Here is an 18428-nt window from a genome sequence, read left to right as displayed (position 1 = left end):
CAAGTGAAAGAAACAATGTGTCCAGCAGGATCAAAGAAAATATAAGAAATTAATCAGAATTCCTAAAACTGGAGAGTGCAAAATCTGGTGCAGCTGTGCATGGTAGCCAATCAGCTTCTAACTTCAGCTTGATTATTAGGGCTGTTTTTTTGGCGGATCTGAACGGTCCCCCCATACATCCCTATGGGGTGTGAAAGTGGCCTTAAAGCTTTGACAAATTACCTGGAAGCTGATTGGTTTCTGTGTAGAGCTGCACCAGATTTTGCACTCACCTGATTTATGAAATCAACCCCACTGTGTCCATTTGAAACCACAGAGAGTCCTACAAAAACAAAAAGGCTTCTTGTGCTGATTCATTACCAAAATGAATGTGTTCTACACTAATCTTGTAATCACCCAGTTCAGCCTACCACCACTGAATGGTCATACATTCATCCACTAAATTGCCAAACTCTCTCAAGTTAAAGCGGTTGTATACCCCGCTTTGTTATTTTTATCTAAAGGCAAGCCTATAATAAGGCTTACCTGAAGGTAAAATGAATATTGAATATCTCCTAAAGGTGCACAGTTTAGGAGATATTCACCCTGCATGCGCGGGAATGACATCATTGTGGCTTTGGCCACTCACAGAACCAGAAAGAAATGCCGGGGGAACATGTCAGCCCCCTTAGCAGTGATCCGGTGCTTTTTTAGGGTATACAACCGCTTTTAGCAATAGAGTTTGTTATTTCTCTCAGGCAAAGAGAAGTTCTCTGTCTGTCGGCTCCTCCCTGTGTCTTTTCAGCCAGCATTCAGGCTTTCAATTAGACATGCGAGATAAGTTTAGGTAAAAATCTAAATTTTTTGCTATGTGGACATTTGGATGTATCTGAATCTCCAAAATACAACAGTAATACATTTCAAGTAATCCAAAATAAATTATAACAAAAACAACAAATTATTTTGTATTCATTTGGATGATATGATGCTGTAGTTTGGGCCTTTTGTTAATGTTTGAATCATCCGAAATAACATAACGAATGATCCAAATTAATTCAGATCCATTCGTTTTTATTCCAGAGAGCGTACTGTGAATATTTTAATAAGATTCTTTTTGTATTGGGGTTTAGAGACCATTCGTTTAATTTGTATGTGTGCAGCCCAACAAACAAAATCAGTTGGGAATAAGGAAATGAATTCAACTTAATATTATAACAAATGAATATTTATGTTTGAACGCGCGGTAGTCTTTGACTCTTGGATAATCAACTGATTCTTTTTACATTAACATTTTTCATTATTATAAAAACTGCACTACTTACGAAATGGAAACATATTGCAATAAATACAGTAAGGTACAAAAGTGAAATAAGAGGATTCCTACTTATTGTGTTTGGTTTGTATGGAGCTGGCTCCATCGAATTCAGAATCATAACATAACAAATGAATCCAAAATTAATTTTATTCCATTCGTTACTTTTAGATGCACAAGGCTCTAATCCATACTGTCCAATCAGCTAATCCCATTTCTCTTTGTGGGTTGAACTAGCAGGAATGATTTAAAGTATTTAAGTTTTCTCCTGAAATAACAAATGAACACGTTAAAATGAATATACAGTATCTCACAAAAGTGAGTACACCCTTCACATTTTTGTAAATATGTTATTATATCTTTTCATGTGACAACACTGAATAAATTACACTTTGCTACAATGTAAAGTAGTGAGTGTACAGCTTGTATAACAGTGTAAATTTGCTGTCCCCTCAAAATGACTCAACACACAGCCATTAATTTCTAAACCGCTGGAAACAAAAGTGAGTACGCCCCTAAGTAGAAATGTCTAAATTGGGCCAAAAGTGTCAATATTTTGTGTGGCCACCATTATTTTCCAGCACTGCCTTAACCCTGTTGGGCATAGAGTTCCCCAGAGCTTCTCAGGTTGCCACTGGAGTCCTCTTCCATTGCTCCATGACGACATTACAGAACTGGTGGATGTTAGAGACCTTGCGGTTCTCCACCTTCACCTTTGAGGATCCCCCACAGAGGCTCAATAGGGCTTAGGTCTGGAGACATGCTTGGCCAGTACATCCCCTTTACCCTCAGCTTCTTTAGCTTGGCAGTGGTCACCTTGGAGGTGTGTTTGGGGTAGTTATCATGTTTGAATACTGCCCTGCAGCCCAGCCTTCGAATGGAGAGGATCCTGCTCTGCTTCAGTATGTCACAGTACATGTTGGCATTCATGGTTCCCTCAATTAACTGTAGCTCCCCAGTGCCGGTAGCACTCATGCAGCTCCAGACCATGACACTCCCACCACAATGTTTGACTGTAGACAAGACACACTTATCTTTGTACTCTTAACCTGGTTGCCGCCACACATGCTTGACACCAAATACATTTATCTTGGTCTCATCAGAGCAAAGGACTTGGTTCCAGTAACCTATGTCCTTAGTCTGCTTGCCTTCAGCAAACTGTTTGCATGCTTTCCTGTGTATCATCTTTAGAAGAGGCTTTCTTCTGGGATGACAGCCATGCAGACCAATTTGATGCAGTGTGCGTCATATGGTCTGAGCACTGACAGGCTGATCCCCCACCCCTTCAACCTCTGCAGCAATGCTGGCAGCACTCATACGTATATTTCCCAAAGACAACCTCTGGATATGATGCTGAGCACGTTCACTCAACTTCTTTGGTCGACCATAGCAAGGCCTGTTCTGAGTGGAAACTGTCCTGTTAAATCGCTGTATGGTCTTGGCCACTGTGCTGAAGCTCAGTTTCAGGGTATTGGCAATCTTCTTATAGCCTAGGCCATCTCTATGTAGAGCAACAATCCTTTTTTTTAGATCTTCAGAGAGTTTCTTACCATAAGATGCCATGTTGAACTTCCAGTGACCAGTATGAGAGAGAGAGAGCGACAACACCAAATTTAACACACCTGATCCCCATTCACACTTGAAACCTTGTAACACTAACGAGTCACATGACACTGGGGGTGGCTAATTGGGCCCAATTTGGACATTTTCCCTTAGGGGTGTACTCAATTTTGTTGCCAGTGGTTTAGACATTAATGGCTGTGTGTTGAGTTATTTTGAGGGGACAGCAAATTTACACTGTTATACAAGCTGTACACTCACTACTTTACATTGTAGCAAAGTGTCATTTCTTCAGTGTTGTCTCATGGAAAGATATAATAAAATATTTACAAAAATGTGAGGGTTGTACTCACTTATGTAAGATACTGTAGCTAATCTCCTGAAATATCTTCTGAAAATACATATGATTTGGAACAACAAATATGTGAAACAAATCCGAATATACTAAACAAATTCCCAGAACAAATCTTTCTAACATAATGAATATGATGAGATGAAATGATTTACTAAACAAATCGATTGAAAATGAAAAGGAAACACATTTTTCTGTCATGCACATCTCTACTTGTAATCTCTCTCTCTCAGGCAGAAAGCAGCCATCTGGCTGTTGGCTCCTCCCTGTATATCTTCTATAAGCTTCAGATGATTAGCTAGTGGCTCAATAAAGAAACAAAGTGCCACATAGAGTAATCCTAATAATCCTGAGCCCAGGGTTGAACATCCTGGGGCTATAGTAACCCATCCTGAAAATCTTTGCTCCTGATATCCATCCATCCCATGGGGATACTGGGATAAAGTGCAGCCAGACCACCATATTGGGGTCAGAGTAGCTGAGCCCACTGATGAACCTCCTGGTTGTATGGTAACCCATCCCGGAATCTTGGCTCCTGATATTCATCCATCCCATGGGGATACTGGGATAAAAGGCAGCCTGACCCCTTTCTTGGGGTCAGAGTAGCTGGTAAGCAGCTTGAGTGTGGGATGTGCACTTTTGGGTGTGAAGATTTTTCTATCCACACTGAAATATGGATTTTTGTTGATACACAATTATAAATGAACTTTCTGCACGAGAGCACTTCTCTTCTTTTTTCTGATGGACTTTACTGGATTATTTATGAATGTTTTGTTTAACACATTGTTATTTACATTTTTTTAAATAAATGAATTTATTGCGTGTCTATAAATACCTCAAATGTATTCAGGAGCTTCCTAGGGGCACATAATAATCCAAGGTTTAGGATGTTTTATTCCTGTTATTTTAAAGCATGATTGAGGGTAAAAATCCTGTTATGTTTGTTGGACTCAGTGTAGTTTCACATGGATTGTTTTGATTTATTGGACACTGGTTTATATTTTCTTTGATCTGCTGGACACATTGTTTCTTTCACTGGATACATAGCTTGATTGACTTAAATGTATAGGTTTTAATATAGAGTATCAAGCACTGTGTCATGAGGATTAGCCTAGGTGATATCATATAGCCAAGACAATTTGCTTCCATGACAACAGAAGTGATGGGTATTTAACCACTTTACAACCGGAGGATTTTGCTGTCTTCCGTCCAGGCCACTTTTTGCGATTCGGCGCTGTGCGACTTCAACTGACAATTGCGCGGTCGTGCGACGCCGTACCCAAACGAAATTTACGTCCTTTTTCTCCCACAAACAGAGCTTTCTTTTGGTGGTATTTGATCACCTGTGCGATTTTTACTTTTTGCGCTATAAACAAAAAAAGAGCGTTTATTTTGAAAAAATAACAATATTTTTCACATTTTTTTATATGAAATTCCCCCCAAAAAAGATGTAAAAACCAATTTTTTTAAAAGTTTTTGGCCAATTTGTTTTATGCTACATATGTTTGGTAAAAAAAATCGCAATAAGCGTATTTTGATTGGTTTGCGCAAAAGTTATTGCGTTTACTAACAAAGGGAAAGATTTCTGTCATTTTTGGTGTTTTTTTTTTAACGCGTAATGGCGGCGATCTGCGATTTTTTTTGCGGGACTGCGACATTGCGGCGGACAGACCGGACCCCTGACTGACATTTTTGACACTTTTGGGGGTACCAGTGACATTACTGCAGTAATCAGTGCTATATATATGCACTGTTACTGTAAAAATGACACTGGCAGGGAAGGGGTTAATTTTATTGGAGAGGGAGGGGTTAATGTATGCCTGGTGCTTACTGACGTGTAGGGGGGGAGGTGACTATGTGATTCATGGACAGATCGGATGTCCAGCTATGCTGAACAGTCCGATCTGTCACTCCCTGTCACTATGGAGATCCGCCCGCTGTGTTTACACACAGCGGGCGGATCTCCAGACTCGATCCCCGACGATCGGGTAAGAGCAGCGGCGATCGCCGCTGCTCCTCCCCTGGCCCGACTCCCGCTGTGAATGAAAACAGCGGGAGCGAGGCTCCTGCGCGCCGCCCAGAAGGGGAGGAGTCCAGTCACGTTAATACTACGTGACTGGACGGGAACGAGCCACTCTGCCGCAGTACTATTACCGTGAGCGGTAGTAGAGTGGTTAAAATAAAGTAGCAATAAGCCAGCACCCTATACTTTATTTGTTGTGCCTTGTAGTTTATTAGCTTAAAGTAAAGATGAGCAAATTAATCTGTGAATTTCATTATTTTGGCACAGCTTTTTTTTTTTTCAGAGAAGCAAACATTTCCAATAAATATATGTGCATATATATATTTACATATATAAGTACATTGGTCTTATCCGGGACATAATGAAATCAAATTGTATTTAAATATCCTTATTGTTATTAATCCTGAGATTAGCCAAAATCACTGGATTTGTGAAAAGACTCATTCATGCCTACACAGAAGGTATCACGGACACTTTAAACTTGATAAAGATAGTGATTTTTGTATGCCAAAGTAGATGGGTGTGCTTGTGAAATGCAATTGCGTGATTATTTTCCCAGCAAGACAGATCTGCTCTGATACCAATCATATGTGTCCCACTGTCATAGTGGTTTGAGCCTCCTCCTGGCTATCAGGGAACTAACAGCCACTGTGGCCATACAGCAGTAAATAGATGCCTATATTAACTTAAACATAAAGGCCATCTTTTGTTTTTTCTGCTTCTCTAACCTGATGAATGGTGAAAACTCTCTCAACGCTGGGGGTTACTGCACCCTGTTATTCTTTATTACATAGGTCCAAATATGTGTATGGCAAATATGTCCTGTATATTAGAAAAGGTTTTCTTTTGTTTCACATTTAAAGGGATTTTTTTGTTCTGAAAATTATATTTTTCTTTTGCTTTGAGTTCTTGATTTCTCTTCAAGCTCTTTGGTCACTTTAAAATGGAACTACAGTCTGCTCACATAATTTGTAATAAAACATCTTTGTCATTCTGAAGCTTTCCTCCAACCACTTTGCATATTATTTTATATATACTGTGATTCTGTACTTGCCGAAAATGCTTATATATATATATATATATATATATATATATATATATATACAGACAGACAGACTCACACCACTGCTTGGCTGCACATTTCTCTGCTCTGGATGATTACTCATGGATCTCTGCAGTCTCATGTTATCTCCGCCCTCATCCAGCCCCCTCTAGCTCTGTAGCTCTCATTTGCTGTCATAAGGCTCACCCCCTCCTCCCTTGCTGTCAACTCTCATTAAAGTTCGAGAGAGAGCTGTGCATGGTGTCATTAGCCTAGACTAATGACCAGACAAGAAAGAGGAAGTGGGCTGTATAAGGTATTTACTGGTTGAAAAAAAATGTTTTACTATCCATAGGTAAAACAACTAGGGCAGAGGATTTAATAGATGGAAAGATGAAAAAATGACTGAAGAGCAGCTTTAACCTGAAGAATAAGATCAAGTTTTCTGAACCAACATTTCTATGTCTTTGTGCTTCCTAGGACTGAACTTTAAAAAGCAGATCTTCACTCATAATGTAGAATTTGCTCGCTGAATTCCCCCACTCCAAAAAAGTGAAAGAACAAACTTGTATCTGTTTATTGCTTTTTTTTTTTTTACAAACCCCTGCATCTCACATATCCCCAGAGGTTTCTGCTGAGGCATACACAATTGCTGGAGGAGGAGGCATCCTCAGGAGGCCAGCTGCCTTAGCCAGGAAGTGACAAGTGCCTACCAATGGCTAAAAAGTGAAAGATTGTGGCAGGGGACTTAGTGTGCAGCAGTCTGGCATTAGATCACAGTAGATCAACAAGCGTTTTGCTTGTAAATGAATGGAGGATATCCCAGAGAACCTGGGGAGAAGGGATGAAAAAAAATTATCATGGGGGATGATTTAACCACTTTACCGCTAAGTACTGGAATAGTACTGCGGCAAAGTGGCACGATCCCGTCTGACGACGTACACCTACGTTGCCAGACTCCTCCCCTGTAGGCGGCGCTCCCGCTGTTTTCATTCACAGCAGGAGTCGGGCCAGGGGAGGAGCAGCGGCGATCGCCGCTGCTCTGCCCCGATCGTCGGGGATCTAGTGTGGAGATCCGCCCGCCTGTGTAAACACAAGCGGGCGGATCTCCTCAGTGACAGGGAGTGACAGATCGGAGTGTTCAGCATAGCTGGACATCCGATCTGTCCCTGTCTCACACAGTCACCCCCCCCCACACACGTCAGTAAGCACCAGGCATACATTAACCCCTCCCTCTCCAATAAAATTAACCCCTTCCCTGCCAGTGTCATTTTTACAGTAACAGTGCATATTTATAGCACTGATTACTGCAGTAATGTCACTGGTACCCCCAAAAGTGTCAAAAATGTCAGTCAAGGGTCCGATCTGTCCCCTGCAATGTCGCAGTCCCGCAAAAAAAATCGCAGATCGCCGCCATTGTTCGTTAAAAAAAAAAACACCAAAAATGACAGAAATCTTTCCCTTTGTTAGTAAACGCAATAACTTTTGCGCAAACCAATCAAAATACGCTTATTGCGATTTTTTTTACCAAACATAGGTAGCAGAAAACAAATTGGCCAAAAATTAAAAAAAAAAATTGGTTTTTACATCTTTTTTGGGGGGAATTTCATATAAAAAATGTTAAAAATATTGTTATTTTTTCAAAATAAACGCTCTTTTTTTGTTTATAGCACAAAAAGTAAAAATCGCACAGATGATCAAATACCACCAAAAGAAAGCTCTGTTTGTGGGAAAAAAAGGACGTAAATTTTGTTTGGGTACGGCATCGCACGACCGCGCAATTGTCAGTTAAAGTCGCACAGCGCCGAATCGCAAAAAGTGGCCTGGACGTAAGACAGCAAAATGCTCTAGTGGTAAAGTGGTTAAACCTTGTCAATCACTCCTTCTCCCCTCCTCCTCCTTTTAAGTAGCCAGTGCCTTACTCTACTGTCGGCCTGATTTCTGCAGGTCTATTGTCAGCTGGTTTGTAAGAAATCATAGGCATTCAATCTAGGATATGAATTATATCCGGAATCAGATAAACAAGCTGGTACATAACAAGTTTTATTTACATTACAAAAATAATTAGGTCCAGGCTATTTGCTCTATCCCCTTAATTATATTTATTTTCTGTATTTGGAACTAAAAATCCTGACTGCAATATAATTGCTTTCACTGCTTTCTTTTTTGGAATGACATTGCAGAAAAGAAATGTTAGATATATATATATTGTGACATGCGTGTGTATATTACATATTGCAGTTTTCTTGAAACAAGCGCAGTCTGCTAAAATGCAAGGCTCTGGTGTGCCATTTCCAATGCAGATTGAAATCGGCCTTCAAAAGGTTAGAGACAGACGATGAATTTAAAGTGATCGCAATCACCTTTTTTCGGAAAACAACCTGATGAAATATTAATGGAAAGGAAAAAGCAAACCGCTTTAGACCTCTTCCCCGCAGGGCGTTTACATTTCAATGCAATTACACTTTTCTTCTTCCTCAGACCTGTATTTAAACTATACTTTAAGATTTCTTAAGAAGACTCTTAGCATTCTGATTCTGAAAGTGGAAACTGCTATCTGCATCGTTACTAGAATCAACAGCATTTTCCAAACAGAACAAAAAGTATAATAAATAATAGTTTGGCCACCCATATACTCTTAAATGTCAATAACCAAAGAAGCCAAGCAGAGTGGGTTGAACAGCTAAAGTGCTTGTTCTTCAAACATACTGTATTGCATAATTTATACAAATGATATGTACAAACTACTGCTCAAATTGAAAAATACAATTCTATTGGATTCAGCGAGCCCTCATAAGCAAAGATCCCTCAGTGCCCATCATTATTAAATAGCAATCAAACAATCAATAGGAAGCCCTAGATTTCTCAAGTTTCCAACTCTTGGTTTCGATGTAAGCAGAGGCATTTTCAGCATGCAGACAAATGGTCGGTCCAGGCTACATGCAGAAATATGGTGTAAAAAACAGGCTTATACACAGGACATCAGAAAAACAGAAAACATTTTTACACACAGGACATCAGAAAAAGGAAAAATGCAGGTAGTTGAGACATAGGAGAAACATTTTCACCCTACCCCCAATATTATCATAATGAGGTATGTAGCCACAGAAGGAGTGCTTTATGTTGAGGCCAGTGGGGGAAAAAGTTGTTAATGACCAACTGGAATAGGTGCATGGACATTTTTAATACCTGTGAATGTGTTCTGGTTGTCACGGAGGGCTTCATCATTTGGTCGTTTAAATCTACACCTCCTATTTATTGATTGTATTTGTGTACGGAAAGAGATTTTTGCACCAGACCGCGCCCTCCCTGTATTCCACTGAGGTGTATTGGTGGATAGTAGACAGGACATAGACTATCCCCTTATCTTTCCATTTTTAAGGGCCAAAATGTCATTATTCTACAAACCTAATGACCCCCCACCCCTTTAAATTTGTGGTGCACAATCATTGTGGAAAGTCTTTGCAATTTGGTGGGCTGTGCTACCAGCTACAGTTTTTTGCAGAGAAAGGAGTAAGAAAAGTGGCAGGCTGGTATAGAAATTGTCCACATAGAGGTGGTATCCATTAACAAACAATTTTTCAGCTGCTATCCAAATAAGTTCACCATCCAGTGGGCTTTTTTTTTTTTCCTTCGTAAACTCGAAAGTCATATGTCTACCCTGTGGTCCTCTCACAAATTTTACATAACTTCACCCCATATCTGTCATGTTTACTGGGGAGATATTGTTTGATGTGTATGAGAGATTGAGGAAAAAATAAGAAAATGAGAAGTGGTTAAATTTTGTAAAGCCTGTTATATTCGGGTGACTGTGGGGAGGTCAGGAGGCAGGAATATTTATACAGTGTCTCGATCATAGCCGCAGAAAAAAATTGCATATAATACTGTGAATGGGGGTGTGTGGGTATATGAACCAATAAGACTGCAGTTCTTTTTTTGTGATTCCCATATGTAGGGTAAAGCAAACAAAAAATGTAATTCATCACCTGTAATGGGCTTCCACTCAAATGGATGTGCATAAACTGTACTTGGATTACTGGCGATCTGCGGCTGGGCAAACAAATTCCATTGGACCACAATTGATTAGAAAAACTGAAGGGGTATAACATTTTCTGTTTCTTTCAAAATACCTGATTGTTCTGTAAATGGAGGGATGATAGATGCTGCTGAAGTAGAAGGTAGCCATAAAAGATGCCACAGGGGTACTAGGATGTGCTCGGGATACTGTTTTGATTTGAGATCAGGTTATGCTTGCTCTGGTGACATTGCACTGGTGTGGTGGTGAACAGGAACTATGTTTCTGACTCTACTGGATCTGCTGACACTGGCACTGGTGTGATTATAGTATATATGTGTATATACAGTGGGTACGGAAAGTATTCAGACCCCCTTAAATTTTTCACTCTTTGTTATATTGCAGCCATTTGCTAAAATCATTTAAGTTCATTCTTCTTTCTCATGAATGTACACATAGCACCCCATACTGACAGAAAAACACAGAATTGTTGACATTGTTGCAGATTTATTAAAAAAGAAAAACTGAAATATCACATGGTCCTAAGTATTCAGACCCTTTGCTCAGTATTTAGTAGAAGCCCCCTTTTGATTTAATACAGCCAGGAGTCTTTTTGGAAAAGATGCAACAAGTCTTTCACACCTGGATTTGGGGATCCTCTGCCATTCCTCCTTGCAGATCCTCTCCAGTTCTGTCAGGTTGGATGGTAAACGTTGGTGGACAGCCATTTTTAGGTCTCTCCAGAGATGCTCAATTGGGTTTAAGTCAGGGCTCTGGCTGAGCCATTCAAGAACAGTCACAGAGTTGTTGTGAAGCCACTCCTTCGTTATTTTAGCTGTGTGCTTAGGGTCATTGTCTTGTTGGAAGGTAAACCTTCGGCCCAGTCTGAGGTCCAGAGCACTTTGGAGAAGGTTTTTGTCCAGGATATCCCTGTACTTGGCCGCATTCATCTTTCCCTCGATTGCAACCAGTCGTCCTGTCCCTGCAGCTGAAAAACACCCCTACAGCATGATGCTGCCACCACCATGCTTCACTGTTGGGACTGTATTGGACAGGTGATGAGCAGTGCCTGGTTTTCTCCACACATACCTCTTAGAATTAAGGCCAAAAAGTTCTATTTTGGTCTCATCAGACCAGAGAATCTTATTTCTCACCATCTTGGAGTCCTTCAGAAGTATTTTAGCAAACTCCATGCGGGCTTTCATGTGTCTTACACTGAGGAGAGGCTTCCGTCGGGCCACTCTGCCATAAAGCCCCCACTGGTGGAGGGCTGCAGTGATGGTTGACTTTCTACAACTTTCTCCCATCTCCTGACTGCATCTCTGGAGCTCAGCCACAGTGATCTTTGGGTTCTTCTTTACCTCTCACCAAGGCTCTTCTCCCCCGATAGCTCAGTTTGGCCGGACGGCCAGCTCTAGGAAGGGTTCTGGTCGTCCCAAACGTCTTCAATTTGAGGATTATGGAGGCCACTGTGCTCTTAGGAACCTTAAGTGCAGCAGAAATCTTTTTGTAACCTTGGCCAGATCTGTGCCTTGCCACAATTCTGTCTCTGAGCTCTTCAGGCAGTTCCTTTGACCTCATGATTCTCATTTGCTCTGACATGCATTGTGATCTGGAAGGTCTTATATAGACAGGTGTGTGGCTTTCCTAATCAAGTCCAATCAGTATAATCAAACACAGCTGGACTCAAATGAAGGTGTAGAACCATCTCAAGGATGATCAGAAGAAATGGAAAGCACCTGAGTTAAATATATGAGTGTCACAACAAAGGGTCTGAATACTTAGGACCATGTGATATTTCAGTTTTTCTTTTTTAATAAATCTGCAACAATGTCAACAATTCTGTGTTTTTCTGTCAGTATGGGGTGCTATGTGTACATTCATGAGGAAGAAGAATGAACCTAAATGATTTTAGCAAATGGCTGCAATATAACAAAGAGTGAAAAATGTAAGGGGGCCTGAATACTTTCCGTACCCACTATATATATATATATATATATAGTGTGTGTATATATATATATATATATATAGAACCACCAGAGGTAATGATGGTTCACCTATACAAAAGGCATACTTACACCACAATTGAAACACAAGAATAAATGCACAAAAAGACACCATCAATACGGTAAGTATGTCAAAGCATACTCTAGCAGGATAGAAATAGATTCACAGAGTAAGCTCTGTCTGGGAGCTGAAAGGGGAGCAAGCTTGGGGCCGAGACGCACAACAGGGCCCAGGAAAAAGATCCTAAAAAGTGTTAGTGAGCATAATGAGAAGACTCCTTGAGAAAGTGGGCACTGTTCCATGAAGCATGTAGAGACTACAGTCCAATAATGCACCAATTCAAGTGTTCTTGCAATTTTGTATATATCGTATGCAATCTAACAGGAATATATGGATACTGCGTTATTTTATACAATTGTAGGACTACTTCCTTGGGAACTGCTGGTTACGGGTTCCCCTGGGTTACAATTAGCAGCATGACAGTTCAACATTTTCTAAGTGATTTTGGCTCAGTCAGGAAACAGTCTAGGAGCTTTGGTTTTTCTGTGTTTTTATTGAGAACTTGGATGGGAGAAGGGAATGAGTGGGATACTCCAACTTATATAACTATGCACAATTAGCTGGGACGACTGAATAATGCTGAGTTCAGGTAGGCCGCTGCTTCACCTTGTCAGTAGCAGTGAAGTAGTAAGAAATGAACTGTCTGAGGTAAACTGTACTGTACTGCAGAACAAACTTCAGGGCCCTTCCTGGCACCCCCTTTGTTTCTATTCTTCAGGGTCAACTACACGGCACCCCCTTTACTGTTACACTTCCTGTGTGAGCTAGCTCCTTGATCCCCCTGACTTCACTGGAGTGGTCCCCCTTGCTGGGCAGACCCTTAGGCAAACCTCCTGGTACTCAGACACTGTTTTTCCCAAGAGACTCTGCCAGCAGCTCCACTGTCAGCACTCTGGATCCTCTGCAGCTCAGCTCCACACCCGGTTCACTGGGCCGACCGCCTAAGACCACCTTCCTCACACACTGCAGGAGGAGAGACAGCCGTCCACCTCCTCCTGGGACTCTGCTTCCTGCCAAAGATTCCCTGTCACATGTCCCCTCTGTATTTATGGCCAACCCCAGGATGCATTGCAGGAATGCCCTCCCACTGGGACTGCCATTAAACATGATGTGTCACTGGCTAGGTTTCCTCCACTGTCCAACATGCTCCCCTATTGGATACAGTGGGGACACTCCCTCAGACCCAGTGAATCACACCTGGAAACATGTGACAGGCAAACTAACAGATCAGGCTCCCCTGATAAGCAGAAGGAGCAAATATATGCTTTTTCCTAGCACCTACCTAGGAGAGTGCTGCACAATGTTCAATATGTCTGATTTTAACTTTAATATGAAATACATTTTGTACCTTTTTACATATTGTTATATGGTTTTTGTTTCTTACACCCATATTTAGGGTGTAACATGTTACTAACCAAGCAGCAGTCCCAGTTGTGACAGCTGGCCAGGCATCCTCTCCCTGCACAGGGTGTCAAAATTTTTTTAAAAAAGGGGCCCTGCAGTGCCCACCCAACCATGTCATTTATTCACAGAGATCTGCGAATGGGAGAACTACAACTACCATCAGCCACTGTGACTGCTGCCTTGTAGTTCTCAATGAACTCCTAAGGCACTTATAAGTGCTCTAGGTAGTTCAATGAATCTAGCATTCAGTAACTGCCTGCCTGTACTAGGTATGGGCAGACAGCTATACTGACAGTCTGCAAGAGCTTAAGAACGCATGCACGTTCAGCTAATCAGGGGTGCAATGCTTTACAGGCTCCTAATAAATGCACATTTTTTACCTGCACAAAGATGTGCATTTGTTTTATTTATTTTTTTTTTACCACTTGCCAACCGCCGCAAGTACATATACTGTGGCGGTCAGCCCCGTGCAGGCAAAGTGACGTATGGGTACGTCACTCGTCTGCGAGCCAATAGGGGGCGAGCTCCCGCCCCTGCTCGTTCACGGGCATCCCCGTGCAAGTGACCAGCGGTTCCGATGTCCGCTGGTCACCTGCGATCTCTCGCTGGAGAGGGAGAAAGGCAGGCGGCTGATGTAAACAAAGCCGCCTGTCCTTCTCCCTGATGTAACAGCAGAGATCATACGATCCTGCTATGTAGGAGCGTATGTCTCTGTGGTTACATCAAAAGCCACACCCCTTTCCAGTTAGAAGCACACCCTTAGGGACACACTTAACCCCTTGCTCTCTCATAAAGTTAACCCCTTTCCTGCCAGTGTCATTTTTACAGTAACAGTGCATATGTATAGCACTGATTACAGTAGTAATGTCACTGGTACCCCCAAAAGTGTAAAAAATGTCAGTCAAGGGTCCGATCTGTCCGCCGCAGTGTCGCAGTCCCGCAAAAAAAAAAATCGCAGATCGCTGCCATTACTAGTTAAAAAAATAAACAATAAAAATTACATAAATCTTTCCCGTAGATAGTAAACGCAATAACGTTTGCGCAAATCAATCAAAATATGCTCATTGCGATTTTTTTCACCAAAGATATGTAGCGGAAAACAAATTGGCCTAAAATGTTAAAAAATTTTGATTTTTACATTTTTTTTTTGGGGGGGGGGGGGTAATTTCAAATAAAAAAATGTGAAAAATATTGTTATTTTTTCAAAATTGTCGCTCTTTGTTTGTTTATAATGCAAAAAGTAAAAATCGCACAGGTGATCAAATACCACCAAAAGAAAGCTGTTTGTGGGGAAAAAAGGACGTTAATTTCATTTGGGTACAGCGTCGCATGCCCGCCAATTGTCAGTTAAAGTCACGCAGTACCGAATCACAAAATAGGCCCTGGTCTTTGAGCAGCCAAATCCTCCGGGGCTTAAGTGGTTAAGGTGAACCTATCCTTTAAACCCAAAGCCTAAACAAGCTATTAATAGCTACTCTACCCCAACCCATTGCTAAACACTTAACCCTTGACTTAGTCAACCCTAACAGTTAACTCTTAGGCTTTATATTGAACACATAACAGTTAATATCTCCATCAAACTTTAAACCCTTAAAGCTAATCTAATCTCTAAACCAGGAAGTCAAAATGTGCCCAGTGTTGAGGAACTAAAGATCCCATGAGGCACTGGAAGAAACATGACTCCCAGAGGCATAGGCATTGACATAATGGGACTTGTAGTTCTGCTCTTCAGGAAATCCTAACATTATATAACCACTATTTTGCATAATTATCACTTCCTGCACCAAAATCACACAGCACTGAAACTACACAATGCTGAGATCTGGGCACCAGAACAAACGCAATGGCACTTCCTGTGGGCCTGTTTTGGCTCTCACTCCTGCTTCATTTGTGGTTTTACTTCTCCTGTCCTTTTCTGGCTTTTAACCTTGTCTCCTGTGCCCTGTTCTCATTCTGTCTGTACATTGCTCTTGCTATGATCTGAGACATATTTCTGCTCTCCTTTCCTGCTCCCATTATTGGCTAGTGGGTTTGTGACATTTGGCTTGAACTAAACTATGAGTCTGTTCTCTCTTTGGCACAGTTTGGGTATCTCTGATAATCGACTTGCTCTGTCTGGCTTGTCGTGTCAGTCTTTCACTCTGTTCAGATCCAATAATCTGGCATATATGTGTTCATGGTCCCTGAGGTATGGAACAGGCATGTAAACTTTCCTGAAGCGTGGTTAATAAAATTAAAGCATGATACATCAGTCTTTACTGGATCAGAACAAGCAGACAATCCTTGCAATAAATCCTTAAAAAACAAATAAAATTAAAGTGTACTGTGGAGCTAATATTAGACTTTATACAATCCAAAAGACAATGGCTAGGAAATATGCCCCAGAGCTTAGTGAATAAAGTGAAGCTCTGGTGACTTCCATCATCAAATTATATGCAAGCAAAAATGCATTTTTTTTCCTTCAAGTGATTGGGTAATCTTTGCAAAATGACACTGCACAACATTCACTAAGCTCTGGGGAAAATTCCCTTGCAAAGTGCAACTCCCCCTGCAAAGTAGACAGCCTAATTGTCTTTAGTAATTAAATCCCTATGCCACTAAATACACTGGAGGAAATAGTATGTGGGAAGGTTATTAAAACTTATATGTTAACTATTTTTTTATATCTGTTAGGCTGGCACAGCAGTTGTCTGTAGCACACCTCCCCTGCCTTGCTCCATGGGATGTGATTTAGACAAAATAAGACTCTGAGCAAATATAAACTGGGGACCCTGTATTCACAGTATTACAGGTCCCTAAAACGGCTGTCATTCTCATATGGTGCTCTGGAGCGAGAAGACCCTGGCAATTGCTCAAATTACCCCAACCCCCACTCCAGCCCTGCTGCTCCAATTTGCGTGTAAAATAATATTGTACTTGCATGTCTGCCTGATATATAGGGGAGGATTTACTAAAACTAGAGAGTGCAAAATCTCGTGAAGCTGTGCATGGTAGCCAATCAGCTTTTAACTTCAGCTTGTTCAGTTAAAGGGATTGTAAAGGCAGAAGGTTTTTATATCTTAATGCATTCTATGCATTAGGTTAAAAAAACCTTCTGTGTGCAGCAGCCCCCCTCAGCCCCCCTAATACTTACCCGAGCCTGTCTTTATCCAGCGATGTTGCAGGATTGTCTAAGCTGCCTGGGACTCCCCTCCTCATTGGCTGAGACAGCAGTGCAGTGCGATTGGCTCCCACTGCTGTCAATCAAAATCTTTCAGCCAATCAGGAGAGAGAAGGGGCGGGGCTGGTTCATGGCTCTGTGTCTGAATAGATACAGGGAGCTGTGACTTGGCTCGGGTGCCCCCATATCAAGCTGCTTGCTGTGGAGGCACTCAACAGGAGAGCCGAAGATGGACCCGAGAAGAGGAGGATCCAGGCTGCTCTGTGCAACATTACTGCACAGAGCAGGTAAGTATAACATGTTTTTTATTTTTAAAAAAAAAAGACTTTACAATCACTTTAGGCTTTGACGAGAAAAACCTGGAAGCTGATTGGTTTTTATGTAGAGCTGCACCAGATTTTGCACTCTCCAGCTTTAGAAAATCAACTTCATACTGTTTTTTGAATGGATATTGTGGAATTGTTTTTTACTATTTTTATATTGTTGTAGAATTTGTTTAGAAACAATGTATAATAAAACACTTTGGGGTTGATTTACTAAAATGGGAGAGTGCAAAATCTGATGCAACTCTGCATAGAAATAAGTTTCTAACTTCAGCTTGTTCAATTGGGAGAGAAGAGAGTAGCGGGAGTTTTTCAGGTGTTTTTTTAAAGCATTTTTGCTTTTTTTTTACAAGCATTTTTAAAGCATTGTTAGAAGCGTATTACAAGCATTTTACAGCTTCATGCATTTTTGTTTAGTCAATAGAACTCAGATGTGGACAGGGGTTATTAAATGAATGGGATTTGGCTTGGTGAACGTTTTAGAGCTACACGCTTCAAGCAGAAAATCATTTAAGTGTGAACAGGGCCTTATGCAACACCCCACTCTCCTTTAGCGTGTGTGTCGGCCTAGTTCGCAAGTCCACTTTATCCATCTTGAAAAAGCATAAAAATACAATAAATATCCCAGTGGGGGAGAAAGGTACATGCGTTTCCCGCTAACCTCGGCGTTAAATCATAGCACCATCCGGACTTTCCGTTCATCATTGTTCAATTAGGTTTTGACAATGAAAGCTGGAAGCTGATTGGTTTCTATGCAGAGCTGCATCAGATTTTGCTCTCACCGGTTTTAATAAATTAACCCCACTGCCTTTTGGCCTGACAAAGATCCCACTTGAATCTGACTTTTATAAGCTCAGGAGGTGATGCTTTTCACCACTCAATCTTCTGCTGGCTTTAGCAACCTGTGGAAAAAGTAAGTTCTAACTTTAAGTGGGATCTAAGATATCTGGCAATTTTTTGTACCCATGATGACTATTTTATTTTTTGTACAGAACAGTGCAATTATTTATTGTTTACTGTTTATAATTCATGTTTTTTTTGTATTTAAAAGGCATTGAAAGCTTTGCCTCTTTGGTTCATTTCACAGACAGATATTTGTGCTATGGTCATTCGTTTATTTTTTTGCATAGTTTAATTGGATTTAACAAATATCAATGTTTCAAACAAAAAAGCAGTACATTTCTGGAATGT

The 18428-nt window shown here is 41.0% G+C and overlaps 1 protein-coding gene across 2 annotated transcripts in view; it reads right to left on the bottom strand.

Moving 5' to 3' along the window:
• Positions 1–18428, bottom strand: part of TMEM132E (transmembrane protein 132E) — a 622727-nt gene that overhangs the window by 74403 nt on the left and 529896 nt on the right. The gene's annotated exons all lie outside the window — the stretch shown is intronic.

The sequence above is a fragment of the Pelophylax lessonae genome (assembly GCF_965119305.1).
Source record: "Pelophylax lessonae genome assembly, chromosome: 2".
NCBI classification, from domain to species: Eukaryota; Metazoa; Chordata; class Amphibia; order Anura; family Ranidae; genus Pelophylax; species Pelophylax lessonae.
This window is presented reverse-complemented; position numbering and strand designations above follow the sequence as displayed.